Source organism: Hyperolius riggenbachi, chromosome 10, assembly GCF_040937935.1.
Source record: "Hyperolius riggenbachi isolate aHypRig1 chromosome 10, aHypRig1.pri, whole genome shotgun sequence".
NCBI lineage: Eukaryota > Metazoa > Chordata > Amphibia > Anura > Hyperoliidae > Hyperolius > Hyperolius riggenbachi.
Window position 1 is genome coordinate 46998496 of NC_090655.1, and position 16770 is coordinate 47015265.

Sequence of the window (16770 nt, forward strand, 5' to 3'; positions counted from 1 at the left end):
ATTTTTTGGTGCTAGACACACCCCCTACCCACGAAGCTGGACAGCACTGCCTGTGAGTACAGACAACTCTACCCTTGAGGCTTCTATAAACAGTGAGGAGGGTGGGGGAAAGGGCTAGAGGAAGAAGAGACTGAGCTGCAATGCTGGCCAGTTATTTCTCCCTCAACACATGGAAGTGGGCGGAGTCACAGATGTGCTCTGTGCTGGGGAAGCAATTCACACTTTGCTGGCAGCAGGTTACATGATGTAGCCATCCAAACACCTTCAGTATATTTACTGTAAAAATTAAAGACGTAATGAAAACAAAATCTGTGTGTTGCTAACCTGCTATCATATGCATTAAATTAGGGTGAGCTAGAGCTTTCAGCTGTACACAGTTATCTGCTTATTGCGTTATAGTCATATGCATGTGAGACAATAGTGAAGTATCCAGTCAGTAACTAGCAGCAGCAGCAGCGTCACAGCAAAGTCTAAATGCTGCACACACTGATCATTAGGAAGTAACACTGTATACAATTGTGGAAGGTCTCACTTTAGTTCCAGCACTTTATGCAGTTCACTGACACTCCCCCTGCCTAAGGCAGCGGGAAACCTGCATGTTTACTACAGAGTGTCACATGTCAATGAGATACAATTATATAAACACACAGCCTCTACTGGCATTTCAACACCCACAGCAAGTCTCTCCCCCCCCCCCCCCCCCCAGTATCACATGACTTCCTGCTCCACACTGTACACAATGCCAGCCCTCCAGCAGTAGTGCATGTGTGCAGCCCTACAGCTTGCCAAGTGGATTATACAGACCTGCTAGGACCAACTTAATGAAAAAAACCTACAAAGCAGGTTCAACAACATGGATTACCACATAGTGACATACAGGTATCTGAAGGGTCAGTGGAAATATACCAATAATCCAGGGCTGTGGAGTCGGTACAAAAATCTTCCGACTCCAACTCTAACTCAGTTTATGAAACACGACTCCGGGTACCCAAAATGGCCCAGACTCCGACTCCTTAGTCTAATACTTAAAGGAATACTTAAGTCAGGGAAAAAAAATGACATTTACTCACCTGGGGCATCCCTCAGCTCCCCGAAGCTGGATGGTGCCCTCGCAGCCCCGCTCCGATCGTCCTGTCCCCGCCGGCGGCTACTTCCGTTTCGGCGACAGCCGCCGACAGGCTGGGAACGCGGCTGATTTTCCGCGTTCCCAGCCGCTGCTATCACTCTCTATGCTGCTATAGCGTATATATAGACGCTATAGCAGCATAGAGGGTGATAGCAGCGGCTGGGAACGCGGAAAATCAGCCGCGTTCCCAGCCTGTCGGCGGCTGTCGCCGAAACGGAAGTAGCCGCCGGCGGGGACAGGACGATCGGAGCGGGGCTGCGAGGGCACCATCCAGCTTCGGGGAGCTGAGGGATGCCCCAGGTGAGTAAATGTCATTTTTTTTTCCTGACTTAAGTATTCCTTTAACAGGGCTGTGGATTTTGTACAAAAATCATCCGACTCAGACTCCTAAGTTTATGAAATCAACGACGCCAACTCCGGGTGCCCAAAATTGCCCCAACTCCGACTCCACAGCCCTGCAATAATCTGCAGGTTACTCCACTAATAAGTAATGATAGGGAGATTCAGGTAAAAAAAAAAAAAAAAAAAAAAAAAGGCATCCACTACCCTTGCAACAAACAAGGCCTGGCCCTTGACCTCTAACAGCAAAGGGGAATCCCTAATGTTTTATTAAACAAAATGTAGCTGGTTACATAGGCTGGCTAGCACCAGGTTACCTTTCCTCAGGAGCACTACAAAATCAGCATTTAATTAAAAAAAAAAAAAAAAAAAGGGAGTCAATTTGGGAAAGTGTTAGCATTAGCCCCACCCAGCTCTACCTTTAACACAGTTGTAGTGTTTCCTGCTGGATAGCATACTGGTAATATTGCCTTTGACCAGGATTAGAATCCCACCTTAAGCCAGTATGTAAAAACCAGTAAGGAGTCTTCGGGCAAGGCTCCCTAATGACCCCATTCACCTGTTGAGCACACACTAAGTGGTTGCAGCCCTGAAGAGTCCGCCATGAGAAAAAAGTGTGATATAAAATGTGCGGTGTCTGGTCTGCCAGCATTGGCAATTCAATGATTTTACTAAGGAGGCACTTCTAATCTACAGTCACACTTTACAGAGAAGGGAAACCCAAATAACGGCCAATTGTTGTGCTTACCAAAGCCAGCTGACAACTGATAAGCTGCAGTCAGTGCAGCAAGGCCGTATTCATGCCATACCTGTCGCACAGTCCTGCCACATGTGTTAAAATGCACCCTTCAAGTATGACTGTTAGTAAGCTGATGTTTTCTATATGCAGCCTGGGGGCACCTCTGCTTGGCTACAGATTGTGTTGCATTATCAGTAGCAACTGTACCTGGCTGGTCCAATTTCAATCTGCTTACAAACTTCCACAAAATCTACATCAAGTCAGAAAAATGCACTGATTCCCCCCCCCCCCCCCCCCCAGCTGACTTTTAGATCTCACACTAAGCACCAGTGTCCATTTACAATGAGTCTATGAATTGCAACAGGAAATGCTGCTCCCACTTTTAGGCGAAGAAAAAGTAAAAGTTTTATTTTATGAACTAGAGTTCTAGGACTGTTCACTTAAAGAGACAAGCGGAAAAAAAAAATTGTGATAGGGTTTGTATGTGTAATACAGCTAAGAAATAAAACATTAGGAACAGAGACATAAGTCTAATATTGTTTCCAGCACAGGGAAGTTAAGAGACTCCAGTTATCTGTGCAAAAGAGCCATTGAGTTTCAAAGTTGGAGAGCTCTGTCTTCTGAAGCTTGTTATCTCAACTGTCAGTTGTTGTATTTTCTTTTTCTCTCGAGAGGACAGGTCAATAGTTAACTGGCCTGCTCTGTAAAATAATCATTTAGAATGCTGAGTAGCGTGTAAACTGCAAATATTAGAGAATGATGCAATGTTATAAAAACTGAAAATAATGTTATAAAACTGAAAATAAAATTAATATTTTCCTTGCTACTAATATTCTAATAATTATTTGTACTACTACACAACCAATTCCATCATTTTTTTTGCTTCAGTGTCTCTTTAAACCTCAACCATTGTGAATAAGAAGCCAGTCTATGCAAAGTGGATCATAACCTCCACAAATACATACAAACCAGTGGGGATATTTGCATGTCATACACAACACTGTGCCAAGTAGCTCAGTTATATGAATGACTTCAGCAGAGAACGTTGTTTACACAACAGAGCTGCCCTGGAATATTGGGTGACTCACCTATGACTAATACCACAAGACAAGTCAGAGATCAGATGACACTGTGGCCAATGTAGCAAACATCAGATGAAGGGCAGGTGGCTGTACTTCCCATAGGCTGCAGATGGCATCCCTATAGTGTAAGCTGCCCAGATGGTAAATGCATCATAACCCATGTCTTTTTACATTCATGGATGACCCAGGAGAATATGCCACACAATTACCTGAAATTACATCTCCAATGCAGAGCTCACTCCCTGTCTGGCACTACCACAATGTCAGCAGTTTAAAAAGGGAGCTCTGCATAGAACACTTAAAGTGGAACTTAAGGACCACTATCACAAAAGTGTAAAGGATACCCGAAGTGACATGACATGATGAGATATAGACATGGGTATGTACAGTGCCTAGCACACAAATAACTATGCAGTGTTCCTTTTTTTCTTTTTCTGCCTGAAAAGAGTTAAATATCAGGTATGTAAGTGGCTGGCTCAGTCCTGACTCAGACAGGAAGTGACTACAGTGTGACCCTCACTGATAAGAAATTCCAACTATAAACCACTTTCCTAGCAGAAAATAGCTTCTGAGAGCAGGAAAGATAAAAAGGGTCAATAGCTCATAATTTTAGCTCTGGCATACTTCAATGACTGTCATTAAGCAAAAACAATAAAACAGTTAAAACTTAAAAAGTAGGTTTAAACAAAATAACTGGAATATCTTAGCCATTTTTCGGAGAAGGAAGATACAATAGTTTATTTCATTAGTTTATTTTTGCCTCGGGTGTCCTTTAAAGTAAATCTAGACATACAAATGTCTAAAGGGCCCGTTTCCACTATTATTATTTAGTATTTATATAGCGCCGACATCTTCCACAGCGCTGTACAGAGTAGATTGTCTTGTCACTTAACTGTCCCTCAGAGGGGCTCACAAGCGAATCCCTACCATAGTCCTATGTCTATATTGTGCAGTGTATGCATCGTAGTCTAGAGCCAATTTAGGGGGAAGCCAATTAACTTATCTGTAGGTTTTTGGGATGTGGGAGGAAACGGAGTACCTGGAAGAAACCCACACAGACACAGGGAGAACATACAAACTCCTTGCAGATGTTTACCTGGCTGGGACTTGAACTGGGGACCCAGCGTTGCAAGGCGAGAGCGCTAACTACTACGCCACCGTGCTTCCACTACACGCAGAATGGATGCAGAAAAACTCCAATGAATGTCTATGGGAAAATCTGCATCAGAAAAATTGTGTTTAGTGGGAACAGGCCCATAGGCATTCGTTTGAGTCAGTTTTTCTGCATCCAGAATCTGTGTGTAGTGGAAACGGGCCCTTAGGCCCCGTTTACACTTAATCAGTTGGTACGAGTTTTTTCTTCTCCATAGCAATGCAGTGAAAAGATTTCAGTTAAACCGCGTTAAGTGTGAAAGGTGCCATAGGAAAACATGGGACTTGCTTTGAAAATCCGTCGACCTTTCAGTTATAACTAAGAGCAACTGATTAAGTGTAAAAACGGGGCCTAAGTATGACCCTGGCCTCAGGCAGGGTCACACTTATTGGCTTTCGTACGCATTTTCTGCACAGAAAAACTGACTTCAACTGAGAACTCATGTTAATCAATAAGCAAGTTCACACTTTTATGCAGATTTCGCACACAGAAAAAAAAAACTGACATCTAGCGCAATTTGTCAGTTTTCTCTATAAAATTACATTAGCTGCTGTAAGGCAGGAGTCACACTTGTCTTTCAGTTTTCTGAAAAGTGTAGAAACTGAAAGACAAGTGTGACCCCTTCAGTTTTCTGAAAAGTGTAGAAACTGAAAGACAAGTGTGACCCCTGCGTTTTACTTAGTAAATGGCAGTTGCTCCATCCAACTGCCAAAAAACTGTAGTGAGCAGGGAGGCTGGCCAGCATTATTGTATAAATACTTTTCAGGGAGAGTCTATATAAAAAACTAGTAAAAAAAAGCCCGCCCATTAAACAATGGGCGCTAGGCAAAGGGCACTTCCTTCCCCATCCCCCTCAGCACCGCGAGCATGTCCCCCACCGCTGTCTGCAGTATACGCACACAGGGAGATGTTGCTTGCTTGGCAGTTGGAAAGAGCCGTTTCCCACAATGCGATGAGGTTCTCAGACAGCAAACCATCAAGTCTGGAAGCACGGACACAGGGACAGGACGCAGAGACACAGGGGTTTTATTATATAGGATAAAGGCCATGCTGAGAACCCACCATGAGGAAATGAGCAGGACCAAAAACTGTCGGTTCTGTCAGATTTCTACTACATACTGTAAGTGACCGTAACATAGGAGAAAAGTAATTCATGGCTCATTTTACTCAGCAAGAAACTTGTGTAGGTCTTTAAATTTCTTTTAAATTTTACACTTTTTCGCCTGGCGGATCGTTCAAGACCAGTCTTATCAGCTGAACAACGGACTGTACACACGTCCGATTTGACGTCCGGACGACTGAACGCCCAGACGTCCAAACGACGGGTCGTTTAAAAAAAATCCGAAGTGTGTGTACGCACTATTAAAAAAAAATAAAAATGCTAAAGGTGGCTACTAACTGTTTAATTTCTAGCGATCAGAAATTCTGATAGGATTGGTTGAAAATAATCTCAGTAGACGGGCACAATCGATTATGGACAATTATGAAAATAGTTGTCCGATTGGATTTTTGTCAAACCAATATTTGGATTTTCTTGATTGGTTCGTTGATGGTGTAGTGAACGATTTTTCTTCCGATCAGAATTTGACACTCGTGTGTCTCCGGCTGACTGAAAGCCGATAGCAGGGAGGCGGAGCCAGCGCCGGGGGAAAAATGATCTGAGCCACCAGGATTCGGCTCATTTTGGACATTGGTCGTGGTGCCGCGGCCACTTCGCACATTGACCGGCCACAACCGGAAGTGGCCAAACTTCAGGTTCTGGCCGTAACATATACACACATACATACAAGCTGGGCACCTGATCTGTCTCTGGAAGCTGGGCTTCTGTGTTTTCTGAAAGGTCCTTTCACCGCTCAAAAACCAGAAGTCTGTGCTCTGCAAGTAGACAGCTCCACATTTCAGAAGCACTCATTTCATAAGCAAAAGCCAAGGGTCTGAGCTAAGCGGAGCTTAATTAGTGTTTAGCAAAATGATTGATTTTTTTTCCACCTAATCTGAGCGGGCGATTGTAAAATCTCCAGGCGAGCAATACAGCGCCAATGGTGCAAGCAATGCTGAAATCTGAGGACTGGCAGCAGAGCACCGCAGGCTGCTGTACACGCTGGATTCTCAGCAGAGGTGGTTGTTATTGGCCGCATTGCATCTAGTGTGCGCGAGGCTTTACTCTTGGTGGTTTGTAACGATTAATATAGGTACAATTTTACACTATATACTAATCAGTGCCATCTGTTGAAGGATGTTTGTTTTATCTCAGAGACCCACTTTAATCATATCCAGCAAAGCAGCCCTCCACAATGAACCTTTAAAAAACCAAACACTGAGTGATGGAAAGAGGCCCAGGTCATATTCACCTGGAATACTTGCAACGTCTCCTCCTCTTACTGCCCGTCACATAATGTCAAAGCACAGGTCACACTGTCTCTGCCAGAGGACAGGATCAATCACGTGACCAGCAGCAGATGTTAGGAAATGTCAATAAGATTAAAAAAAAAAAAAAAAGAAAGAATCGGAGAGCTCTCCACTTTTGTACACGTTAATTAACTGGCAGTGATGGGGAGGAAAAAAAAAAAAAAAAAAAAAACTCCAAACTGAACCTTAAAAGCATACCTGAGGTGATGTGTGACATGAAGACATGGGTATGTACAGTGCCTAGCACACAACTATGCTGTGTTCCTTTTTGTTTTTCTTTCTCTGCCTGAAAGAGTTAAATATCAGGTGTGTAAGTGGCTGACTCAGTCCTGACTCAGACAGGAAGTGACTAACAGTGTGACCCTCACTGAAAGGAAAGTGATTTTATAGTTGGAATTTCTTAGCAGAAAATGGCTTCTGAGAGCAAGCAGGAAAGAGATAAAGGTCAACTGTTCATACATTTTAGCTCTGACATACTTCAATGACTGTGTGAATGTGTCGTCAACCTCCTTGCCGGTTATCCCGAGCTCAGCTTGGGGTAACCTGCGCAGGAGGATTTCTCAGGCCCCGCACTTTGCTAGCTGCGTGTAGTACGCGATCGCCACCGCTCGCCGCCATCCCCAAACCCCCCCGGCCCCAGACCCTTGCGCAGCCTGGCCAATCAGTGCCAGGCAGCACTGAGGGGCGGTTCAGGATTCCCTGTGACGTCCCGACGTCCATGACGTCATCCCGCCCCGTCGCCATGCCGACCGGGGAAGCCCTGCAGGAAATCCCGTTCTCAACGGGATTTCCTGCATGCTCTGATCGCCGAAGGCGATCGGAGTGGGTGGGGGGATGCCGCCGCCCAGCGGCTATCATGTAGCGAGCCCTGGGCTCGCTACATGATTAAAAGAAAAAAATTTAAAAAAAAAAAAGGTGCGGCGCTGCCTCCTTGCCGGATTTTTTAGATCAGCAAGGAGGTTAAGCAGCAAAAAAAAAATAAAAAAAATAAAAAAGTAGATTTAACATAAAACAAAACAATGGGATATCTTAAAAAGTCACTTTTTGGAGAAGGAAGATAGATACAATCATTTATTTCACTAGTTTATTTTCGCCTCGGGTGTCCTTTAAAGTGTACCTGAGGTGGCACAGGGAGGGGCAGATAGGACAGAGGCATGTTCACTGCTCTGTGCCATGTCCGTGTCCCCTATGCGCTGCACAGCACCCCTCGTGCTGCGCTGTAACCCCCTCAAATTGGCGACAAGCTGCTTGTCAGCAATCTACAAGGGGAAGGGGCGTCTCTTGCAGGAGAGGCACTCACTGCAAAACTCCCACTATAGTGTTAGGAACCCCCTTTCCCCAGCTCTAATTGGCAAGCTCTGCCTCTTCCCTGCCTCCCTGCTCTGTGTTGAGACACCCAGAGCTGCAGAGTCGTTACCCTAAGGATCCCAGGCAATGTTTGTTTGTTTTCTTTTTTTGTAAAAAAAAAAAAAAATAAAAAAAAAAAATTCCACCTTGAGTTTGGATACTACTTCCTGAAAGATCTCAAATACTCCCTCTTTACAAATGCAGTACTTTTTCACATACTGTCAACTTCCTTTTTATCCCTTGCTTAGCTTTACAAATCCACCCCCAGCTGTGAGAAAGCCATACTTCAGATCAGTTTTCTTCAGGTGCATACACATACAATTGACTGGCCGATGCCACCACATCCATTTAGCAATGAGGGCTTAACAGAGTGTGGATACTATGAACAGATTGTGTAGGCAAACATTCATTTCACATGGTAGTGGTAAATTTAGCCAGTTACCAATCACAATTAGATGTGTGTACACCCCTTGAAGATGAAGTCTGTTCATGTATGCAGATGCTGCCTCACACAGGCGCAGGGGAGAATTGTTGCGGGGAGCAGAAATGGAGTTTGCGATCTGTTAAACATTTCCAAAGAGATTTTCATAATTAATTTGAAGCAGCACTATTTTCTCATGCAATTCTTCAATCACCTTGAAGGTGTTATAGGCAGCGCGTTTGTTATTTCATACAAACCACAAGCTCTGTAGTGGAATCACCCTCATAGGGGACACCACTGTCCTAGTGCCAATGGCCAGATATTAGCAAGCACTGCTAGTGTGTCCTGGTCCTTAAAGAGAAACTCCAACCAAGAATTGAACTTTATCCCAATCAGTAGCTGATACCCCCTTTTACATGAGAAATCTATTCCTTTTCACAAACAGACCATCAGGGGGCGCTGTATAACTGATATTGTGGCGAAACCCCTCCCACAAGAAACTGTGGACCGTGGTACTTCTGGCAGTTTCCTGTCTGTGAACGGTGTTGCATTGTGGGAAATAGCTGTTTACAGCTGCCAAAAAAAGCATGCCGCAGCTACATCACCTGCCAACAGTAAAAAGGTCACCATGTAATGTCAGAATGTAGATCAGGGATTTAAAAGATTTTACAATGAGCAAACACTGACTAAATCATTTATACATAATTATTGTAAAAATGAACCACTTTTTTTATTACATTATTTTCACTGAAGTTCCTGTTTAATTTCCAACTGTCGGGCATAAAATCAATTCTTTATTTTTATCTGGTAAACAATAAGGATCCGAACCAGGCAATCCAAAAGTTAAAATCACCATTACTTTTCTTCTTGATAAAATGACCATTCACCAGTTTACCTGACTTATTTGGCACACAGAACATTTGGTGCACAAAGAAAGTTGCTGGGCATGCTGGGTTGTCCTTTTTTTGCTTCTCCACTTTCCCCTCAGACTTAACTAATGCAGCCTCATTGGCTGAAGCCTCTTGCCTTCCTGCTTTCCCCTCCCACACCTGTTTCTCTCTGGCCAATATTTCTCATGCTGAGACAATGCACTTTCTGTAGTGGAGGATGGCAATGCATACACAATCAGGCAGAGGAGTAAGGGAGGAAATAACATCAGGATTTGCTTCAAAATAGCCACAGTTAAAATGGGAAATGCTAAGAAGGATTTTCTCTTTTAACTGTCAAAAATCACTAAAATCAAAGCATGGACAGTGCAATACATATGTTATATAAGCAGAGCAAATATTTATATACATGTATGTTTTTTTCTGAGATAATATGGCTGACAGCTCCTCTGACTACCTATGTTTCAGCTACATCACTTAGGGTGCCCATACACTCGTCAGATTGGCAGCAGACAGATAAGAAATGCATCTGATGATCTATCTGATGCGTTTTTAGAACATTTTTTACCAGGATAGAATTCCAATAGATTTCAGTTTGAAATCTGTTGAAATTCGATCTGATGGCATTTTTTTGCCATCAGATTTCCATTAAGGCCAATGCAAACTGATAAGCAATCTCATCAGATCGACCTAAATTTTCCACCCTGCTAGTTCGATGGAAATCCATCGAAATCGATCGAAATCGGCCGTCGATCGGTCGATTGGCCAACCGATTTGCGATCGATCGATCGATCGCGATCGATCGATCGGCCAGAAAATCGGCTGAGTGTATGGGCTGCTTTAGTATGTAGTCTCTGTATGTAGACTAAAGGATAGGCTACCTGGCTTCCTAAGGCCTTTTGGGGGTGGGGGACGTCTACAATCGCTGTATGTATCACTCAAGGTGCCATTCAGGATTTATTCAGTATAAAAATTATATTATATTTCACTTTACTGGTGGTTTATAACACCATGTCAGAGAGGAGGAAAAAAAAAAAATTAGACAGGTTACATTTTTATTTGGCCAGCTAACAATATTGTCATTAGCAAGCTTCCCTAACAGTCATATCTGTTCCTTAGGCATGATAGCACATTATGCCCGAGGAGAAGGACTGACTGTTCTTGATAGCTTGCTCTAAAATAAAAATATTGGATTAGCCAAAACAGATCTATCGCCTGCAGCAGCAATTTTCTTACACTTACTGTGTGCTGCTTCTTAAAATGATGAGGCGCATTTTGAAAATGAATTCCAATAACAAATACAACTTGAAGGATAATTTAATGTCAAACAACCCTTTTCCTTTGCTCATGAATCTACTTCCAAAGGTTAACCACTTCCTTACTAGTAGTCTCTGGCCCCTTAAAGGGAACCTGAAGTGAAATGTATATGGAGGCTGCCATATTTATATCTTTTTAGGCAATACCAGTTGCCTGGCTCTCCTGCTCATCGGCAGTCGCGTGTGGTGCAGTAATGGAAATCTACGCCCTGGCAGGGATAACAGGTCCCAAACATGGCGTAGATTTCCATTGCCACAGTTCGGAAGCGTTTGAAGTATGCCTGTAACTAACAAATAAAAGTTACATACTTAGGTCAGTATCCTCCACAACCACTCCACTGATGGCCCCTTTTCACCTTCGCAACTCTCCAAGAACATGCGTGGCTGCACTGCACAGGTGCTATGCAGTAGGTAGCATGGAGCAAAAAAAGAAAAAAAGGCATACATGAGCAGCTGCATGATACTGCGCAGGCCGCAATGCTGTCGTATTTGTACACGGAAGGGAGTGTGGCTGTGAGCAATCTTCAATATTAAAGTCAGAGATTGTTTAGAGGGTCCCAGATCAGTGCAGGAGTGGGCAGAGATAAGTACTTTTTTGTTAAAGTGGATCCAAGAAACTTTTACTCATTGCATAATTGTGTTCCTTTCATATATAGTTTATAAGGCATTCCCTCAATCCAACTACTTTTTGTTTGTTTTAATACTCCAATTCCCTATAAACTAAACAAGCCTCGCCCACAGCCTCTCCAGAGAGCCTTGGCACTATGAACCTTAGTAGCAACGGCTGATGGGAGCTCAGTCTGGCGAGGAGGTTACTAGCCAGAGATTTCAGAGGCAGAGTGGAGGAGAGGGGAGTGAAGTTTTCACAGGCTGAGGGATGGAGATACAGATCAGCTTGCCTGTGTGTAATGTGACAAACAGAACATGGCCACCCATTGAATCACAGGAATAAATCATAAACTGTTGAAGCGGTTTGCAGCTAGATTTGCTGTGTAAACTACCTAAACTTTAGAAAAGATATATAGACAAGTTACTTGTTATAGTTAGTTTTCCATCTCAGATCCACTTTAAGTGACTTCAGGTACACTTTAAGCAAACTGGTGTCAAAAACCAGTTTAATAAGCTGACTAAACGTACACATGCCATGGGTGATAAGGACATGCCGACTTTTCTTGTTTGTGCACTGTACATTTTCTAAATATGGTTTAGTAAGGCTGAGCTGGAAAGAGAAAATAGTTTGGCAGAAGTCGTTGTGGGCCATAGCAGGTAACATACCTTGCTTGCTGCCTCTGGCACCTGCGCTTACTGCTGCTCTACTTCCTCCTACAGATAGGCGTGCAGTGGGTGTGCTGGTGCACCAGGAAATAGCTGCTGCTAGGAAAGGAATGCCGTAATGAGGAAATTAAGTGGTAGAAAGGAAATAGCTAGAAAATACACAAACCTTAAAAAAGTTTACATTAGGAGTGGCTGGAGGATTGCACTCTCCAACACTCTGCAGGTAACTTGTTACTTTCTAGCCACCTCCTCCCCAGCACCTTTGTTACTTTCTAGCCACCTCCTCCCCAGCACCTTTGTTACTTTCTAGCCACCTCCTCCCCAGCACCTTTGTTACTTTCTAGCCACCTCCTCCCCAGCACCTTTGTTATTTTCTAGCCACCTCCTCCCAAGCACTTTATTTGCACATTAGGCCTGAAACCCACTAGGAGCGCTTTTCTGAGTTTGAAAATCTTTTACTAATGTAATGCTATGGGTGTGATCGCACTTGAGCAAAAAAAAAAATACAAACATTACATTGCATTAGCAAGAGCTTTTTCAAATCACTAGCTCATAGGAAAGTCTTCTAACGCAGTGGTTCCCAACCTTTTCCGGCCCGGGGAACACTTTGACCATATTTTTCTCCGGGGAACGGCGGGGGAGGGGCGGGTGTTTGCGCAACCTAGTGGACAGTGCTGTGCGCAGCAGGCTATGGGGGGGGGGGGGGGGGGGGGGCTGGGGTGCGGCTGCATAGCTAGCATAGTTGCCCCAGTATAGTGAGTTTAGTTGCCCCAGTACGGTTAGTATAGTTACCCCAGTATAGCTAGTATAGTCCCAGTATGGATAGGTAGTGCCCCTGTATAGTGCTCAGTATGGGTAGGTAGTGCCCAGTATAGGTAGGTAGTACCCAGTATAGCCAGTATAGTGCCCCAGTATAGTGCCCAGAATAGCCAGTATAGTGCCCAGATAGCTAGCATAGTGCCCAGATAGCTAGCATAGTGCCCAGATAGCTAGCATAGTGCCCAGATAGCTAGCATAGTGCCCAGATAGCTAGCATAGTGCCCAGATAGCTAGCATAGTGCCCAGATAGCTAGCATAGTGCCCAGATAGCTAGCATAGTGCCCAGATAGCTAGCATAGTGCCCAGATAGCTAGCATAGTGCCCAGATAGCTAGCATAGTGCCCAGATAGCTAGCATAGTGCCCAGATAGCTAGCATAGTGCCCAGATAGCTAGCATAGTGCCCAGATAGCTAGCATAGTGCCCAGATAGCCAGCATAGTGCCCAGATAGCTAGCATAGTGCCCGTATAGCTAGCATAGTGCCCAGTATAGCTAGCATAGTGCCCAGTATAGCTAGCATAGTGCCCAGTATAGCTAGCATAGTGCCCACTATAGGTAGGTAGTACCCAGTATAGGTAGGTAGTGCCCCAGTATAGTGCCCAGTATAGCTAGTTTAGTTGCCCCCAGTATAGCTAGTACAGTTCCCCCCAGTATAGATGCCCAGGAGGGGGGGAAGCAGCGCTAGGAGGGGCAGTGGAGGCAGCGGTGGGGAGGGGGGAAATATCCCCCCCCCCCCCTCACCTGGGACCCCTCCTTCTGCCTCTCTCCCCCTCCATTTAGCGGTGGCAAGTGCACTGCAGTCTCGGCGGCGAGGAGATATATGCGCAGACTCACCACGCCACGTTTCAAGCGCCGGCAGCGTCATGTCACAGATCTCCGCCTTCAATGCCGCCCACTGTGCTTCCGCTAATCAGGAAGCACAGTGGGCGGCATTGAACGCGGAGATCTGACGACATGACGCTGCTGGCGCTTGGAACGCGGAAGTGGTGAGTAATTCTCCGCATCCCTCCCCGCCGCCGAGCCCGCACTTGCCATCGCTAAATGGAGGGGGAGAGAGGCAGAAGGAGGGGTCCCAGGTGAGGGAGGGGGGGGATATTTCCCCCCTCCCCACCGCTGCCTCCACTGCCCCTCCTAGCGCTGCTTCCCCCCTCCTGCGCCCCTACAGTAGGAACAGGTCTGGCGAGAGGCCAGACCTGTACGGCACACTAGTGTGCTGCGGCACAGCGGTTGAAAAACGCTGTTCTAACGGGTTTGAGCCCTTACTGGGTTACTTTTCCTACCAATATCCATTTCCTGGTGCACCAACACAGCCCCTGTACATAAAAGGGTTCCTAATATTTGTACGGCAGTCTTGGAGGCGGATTGATCCCTTATTTAGCACAGAGCACTTCATCTACCGGCAAGAATATCGCACAGTGCGTTTTATATGGGGTAGCTTATTTGTATTATTAGCTGCAATTATCTGTAGGAGTATTTATAATCTGGTTATTGATGGTATACCCAGGCAGGTCAGATGTTAACTAGGCCGACGGAGAACTGACAACGAGGAAGGCAGGGCCAGTGGGTAGAACAACGCTCTAAGTGCTCAGCCAAGTTGATCCGCAGGGGTCTGAGTGCGTGGGGGGGGGGGGGGGGTCGCTATGCGCACACGCACACACACGATTCTTAGCAGAGGCAGTCATTATCAGCCACCTCGCCAAGTCTCACATACAGCTTTATTCTCAAGCATACTCCGACACTACATACCATAATTTTTTTTACTATTAAATTATACCTTAAAGCAGACCTGTACTCAGAACTTCCTCTCTGCTCTAAGAGATACACAACAGCATAACAACCTTTAAAGAAAAACATTTTTTTGTTACAGCTGATACACATCCTGCAATAAATCTCCAGTGTTTCTACTTCCTGCTTTCATGGAAGCAGATATATTAACATCCTGTGCTTTCAAATGAGTTCATCCGCTGTGGCAGTCAGGTGACACGGGGAGAGATCAAATTACAACTTGTGATTAGACAGGCTAAACTCTAAGTACATACAGAGTGGATTTTTCTGTTTTCCTACTATTCTGTGCAAGCGTTCAGGTGTACTTTAACATTTAATAAAAAGAACAGTAGATGCAGCAAGCAACAGCTGCATATCTTTGTACTGCATTAGACCAGTGCTCCACCCAGCTAGTTTTGATGAGCACCCGGTTGTTATCAGCTCACCTCCTCCTCTGCTGTAAGCAGAGTTGCTCAGAGAAGCACGGCCTTGCATTCTCCTCTAGCCTCACCTGGCTTTTTTATGCCACCCGGCTGGAAACAATTTCTGGGGAGAACACTGCAGACTATACAAAACTAGTGGCACAATCATTACATGAAGCTCCCACTGAAGTCTGAATTAATGCTGTAAACCAGGAAAACTATCAATATTTGTTTGATAACATCCCTGGTATAGCAGGGAAGCATCGCGTATAACCTTTGGCCTGAATAAGTCAAAACTATTGAGAAGTGTTGCTGTTAAAAACTTTAGGACTGGGAGGAATAATTAGTTTACTTGCCCCTCCAGGGACAAGGTGGAAATTTCTGGGGAAGCAGCTGAACCTGACTCCGCATGTTTGGAGAGAGAGCTGGAGATTTCTCTATTAAAGTGGACATCAACTCTTGCACATGACAGAATTAAAACATACAGAAATGCACCCTGCATGTACTTAGAGAGTATAGTCTGATTCCCCCTGATCTGTGACTAATCACAAATTGTACTGTATATTCTGGTGTACAAGTCTACTTTTCAACCCTTAAAAATCTTCTGAAAATTCAGGGGTCGTCTTACGCCGGGTGTCATTGATGCCAGTGGATACACCCTATCCTGTTACCGACTCTCAGATCTCGCTGCTGAGGACTGTAGTGAAGCTGCGCAGGCGCACATGTGTAAGATCTGAGAGGCAGAGAAGGAGGTGTACATAGGATGAGTGGGCCAGAAGGGTGAAAGGCGTGTTTTATGGGCACAATGCGATCTATTCTTCCAAGGAGAGCTGACCAATCCACTTAGGGAGGGTTGACCAATCCAAACAGTCAATTGCCTATATACTGTTATATAGTTGGTACCACATACAGTACAGCACCAGTACCTGTTCATACATAGCACCAGTATATGATTTTTTTTTATTTGGTGTGCATTGGAAGAGGAGTAGTCTTATACCGCGAGTATATCCAAAACTATATTTTAACTGAATTTTTTTTTGGGGGGGGTGAGGGGGTCATCTTATACGCCGGAATATACGGTAATTTGATCCCCTAGCTGTATCAGCTGACTGCCACAGCAGAGAGCTCATTTGTAAACACAGGATGTTAACCCCATGTCTGCTTCCATGAAAGCAGTAAGTAGACACTGCAGATTTAGTGTAGGTTTTGTATCAGCTGTAACAAAAATGTTTTTCATTAAAAGGTTATTATACTGTTGCTTATCTTTTAGAGTTTTAGAGTGGAGATGAAGTTCTGAGTTCAGGTCCGCTTTAACAAGGTGGTCCCCATTAGCCACTTCCAGTCAGATAAGATACTTACAACAATCCGCAGGTGGGTTGGACGTGTAACCCGGACTGCTTCTGCGACTTGTGAAAAAGTAGTTTTCTAAAATTAATGTAACCTGCAAGACATAAAAAGAGAAAGAAAGAAAACGAACGTTAAAAAAAAACTAAATCTCTCCAGGAAGCTGCAGAGCACCACAGACCAGTTATCTGCAAACTTGCTTCTCCAGCTGTTAAGGAACTACAAGTCCCACAATGCATTTGCCTTTACGAATCATGAGTGTGGCTGTCAGACTCCCGCACTGTATTGTGGGACTTGTAGTTCCTTAACAGCTGGAGAGCCAGGTTTG

The 16770-nt window shown here is 44.6% G+C and overlaps 1 protein-coding gene across 2 annotated transcripts in view; it reads right to left on the reverse strand.

Moving 5' to 3' along the window:
* RIMKLB (ribosomal modification protein rimK like family member B) overlaps window positions 1-16543 on the reverse strand; it is a 43553-nt gene extending 27010 nt beyond the window's left edge. Inside the window, exons 1-2 of one of the 2 annotated variants that reach the window (XM_068258640.1) lie at window positions 16458-16537; window positions 12095-12190 (exon numbers count right to left, since the gene is read on the reverse strand). The gene's annotated coding sequence lies outside the window, so the exon portion shown is untranslated. Of the gene's footprint in view, window positions 1-12094; window positions 12191-16457 lie in introns of both variants that reach the window. The other variant, XM_068258639.1, reaches the window with a different exon arrangement.
* Window positions 16544-16770: the final 227 nt, after the last annotated feature.